The sequence below is a fragment of the Tupaia chinensis genome, unplaced genomic scaffold (assembly GCF_000334495.1).
Source record: "Tupaia chinensis unplaced genomic scaffold, TupChi_1.0 Scaffold000139_1, whole genome shotgun sequence".
Lineage (NCBI taxonomy): Eukaryota > Metazoa > Chordata > Mammalia > Scandentia > Tupaiidae > Tupaia > Tupaia belangeri.
In genome coordinates, this window is record NW_006159609.1 from 3,047,623 (window position 1) to 3,051,135 (window position 3,513).

Sequence of the window (3,513 nt, forward strand, 5' to 3'; positions counted from 1 at the left end):
TCTTTCCCTCTAGCGAGTTTATGTTCCCTATAACAAAAATCTCTCTCTAAAAAAATGTTAAAAATAAAATATTTATGAAGTACTTACCGATTTTTTTTTTTGATTATATATATGGGTGTTGTTAAGGCTAAGTCCCTGCAAATCAATTAGAAGGTAATATTTACATAGTATTTTAAAAAGTATAAGACAGCTTACATTCAAGGACTAAACTCTGGGATCTGTATCAAAGTACAGTAGGAGTTCGGGAAAACATCAGATCATTGTAGACTGGTATTGGTAGCAAAGCTTTTACATTAAATGTAAATTTGGGGTGAATCTTGTTCGTTATAGAATTTGGGTAAAACAAGAGGATAGAGAAGGAGATATTTGTCATCTATTTGCATATTCATTCATTCATTCATTCACAGAATATTTATTACATTGTGTCAAGGACTATGAAACACATAAGGGAAACATTAAACTAAATTGTCCATGTAGTTCATATTTATCTTAAGAGCTACACAGGAGAAGAAGTAGAGGGGTGTTGTGAGAGGCTTAACTTTAGCAGTAGAATCAGAAAGCTTTATGAAGGAAGTAACATCTGAGATGTTGAAAATTATACAAATTCATGGAGGTCCAGAGGAGTGTTAGGATACAGATCTGATTGGAACATGGGTTCAAGATGTTCTTGATATTTATGCTTTTAAAACGGCCTCTAGGAGTAGGATAAGGGAATCCCAATAGACCTGTCTCTTCAAAAGTACTTTTAAGTTTTTAAGTTTGAAGGTAAAGCTGAGAAACAGTGGTAAGCATAAACGATTACTGTGGTTTAAACAATTATTATAATTCTGTTCATTAAACTGAGTATGATTGGTTGTGTGTTTCATGTCAGACAGGATCAAGTATTTATGAAGTTAAATTTGACACTTTGGATTAGATGCCATTAGAGGATTGAATGATGTTGTTGGCTCTGGACTTTGTGTACAGTAATCCCTCTTATCTAGAGTTTCACTTTATGTGGTTTCAGTTACCTGATTTAATATTCTGAGAGAGAGTGAGTATACATAGTCACATAACTTTTATTACAGAATATTTTAAGTGTTCTATTTTATTATTAGTTGCTAATTTCTTACTGTACCTAATTTATAAATGAAATTTTATTATAGGTATGTATGTATAGGAAAAACAGTATTTATAGGATTCACTGTTATTTGTGTTCTCAGGCATCTGCTGTAGGTCTTGGAACTTATATGACATACCTCTTGCTGGTAAGGGAAAAGCATTGTATTTCCTGCAAGATTTATGTCACCAGGTGGCACCATTTAACTAAGTTTATGTGCTTTGGGTGCTCTTAAGGCTGATTGTTTCTAGATGAAGGATGCTTTCATTTGTGCTATTGCTGAAATAGGAGAAATAATTTATTTTGGTGATATAGGAGACTTTTCTACACAGTAAGGTAGTAAAACCCCAAATTCATATTATGATACTGTGTTTAAAATGTTTAGATACTATTTATTAATCAAAACTTTCTGGTAGCATTTAAAAAAAGTGTTATTTACTTAATATTATTTATTTATTGTTATTATTGTTATTTTAAAATTTGCTATAGGGCGCATACATTCATCAGAGACAGAGGGAGAGGGAAAGTGAGAAAGCAAGTCACTAGGTCCAGAACTCTAACTGTAATCAACCCTGTGGGAGCCTAGCACCTTAATCACCATGCCTTCTGGTAGCTTTCTATTATCCTAGGAATGAAATTCAAACTTCTTATCTTTATGGTACTCTATCATCCTTGCCTACCTCTCTTATCTCTTACCACCATTTTTCATTACTTGCTCTACCCAAGCCACACTGATTTTTGCTGTTTTCCTAAATGATGTGCCAAGACATTTCACTTGCTTTTCTTTTGTCTAGAGTACCTTTTTTTCACTTTCAAAATCATTAAGTTTATTTATTACTTCAGATAAAAAGATAGTATACATATTAGGGAATCCCTTAAAATTCAACTCTAGAATTATACACCATCTAGTAGTTTTGCACTGAAGATTAACCAAAACAAGTCTTTAGACACTTGAAAGTCCCTCTATTAATATGAACTATGGTAATAAAATTTTTGACATTTAATTTGTTCCATGTATAGTATTTACATTATGAAACAAATGGTGGTATACTAAACAGTGATAAAGAAATAGTAAAAATAAACTTTAAAAAGCAAAGATTTATATAGTTTTACAATGTGTTAATTATTATAATTATATATAAAAAATTAAAACACAACAGAGCTTTCTGTTACAAAATTCTCTTAATCATCTTGAGTTGTAGTCATTACTTGCTATCAATTTACATGCAACATCTGCTAGGATTGACATTTGATTTTTTTTTTATCCAAGAAAGTGTGAGTAGATAAATGACATTTCAAAGCAGACATTAATTTATTTGTCGACAGAAAAAGAAAAACTGTCCTTGTGTAGGGGCCATGCTAATCTTCTCTGTATTGCTCCAGTTTTAATATATGTGCTGCCAAAGTGAGTACCTTTATACCTAGATCTTTTTGCATTATTGATTTGCCCAATTAGTCAGGCCTCAGTTCTTCTAAAGCGCATTTTGACCTCATTCCCCATCTCCAGCTCATTCTCTCAGTCACACCTATCATATTACCCAGTTTTATTTTTGTTATTGTATATAGCAGTATGAGAAATTTTGTTGATGTGTTTATTGCATGACTTTCTTCACTAGACTAAATTTCATAAGAGCAGCCATGTTGCTGGTCTTATTTATTGCTTTATCTTTATATTAGCTGAGTGCTTAACACATAATAGCACTAAATACATTTTGTTAAATGAATAATTGAGTTGCTACATGTCTGGTACTAGAACTAGACCACTTAAACTAAATTCTTCTTTAACTTAGCAGTGTATTTATTTGAAAGAAGTAGAAAGCTTAAGCAACTTCAGTTTTATTTTTTGCTACCTAAGAAGTCCTAAGATAGGCAGCTGTTGGCATTAAGTTAGCATATTAGCAAAGTTTCAGCTGATGTCTCTGCAGTTATACTGGTGTTTTTCTTGTTTGTTATTTCATATTGTAACATGGCTTCTTTATTCCCAACACCATATTTGTGCTCAAAAGGAAGAAAGGGGTAGCTAATGGTGCGGTGGTTACCACGTGGCTGGATACCACATGGCTGACTGCACAGTTTGAGTCTCAGACCTGGCTACCTGGAACATACAGAGTGTGTGTGCATACATGTGTTCAAATCCTGAGAGGAGAATGGTGGAGAAGGGATTGCAGTGTGACCATCCTCCTTGAGGGGTACTTTCTCACTTTACATCTCTCTTTTTGTCTATCTCTGGTGAATGCATGCAGTCTCTAGCAAACTTTTAAAATAATAATAAAAAATAATTTTGAAAAAAGAATTATTTATTTTATTTATTCATTTTATTTATTTATTTATTTATTTATTTTTTAATTTGACCAGAAAGACACAAACACACACACACACACACACACACACACACACAGAGAGAGAGAGAGAGA

General features: G+C 32.5%; 1 non-coding gene across 1 annotated transcript; it reads right to left on the bottom strand.

Annotated features, from left to right (window-relative positions):
- Positions 1-2,405: 2,405 nt before the first annotated feature.
- LOC114007197 (U6 spliceosomal RNA) lies at positions 2,406-2,512 on the bottom strand. The gene has a single exon (XR_003548821.1). It is a non-coding gene; the product is annotated as a U6 spliceosomal RNA (small nuclear RNA).
- Between the last annotated feature and the right edge of the window lie 1,001 nt (positions 2,513-3,513).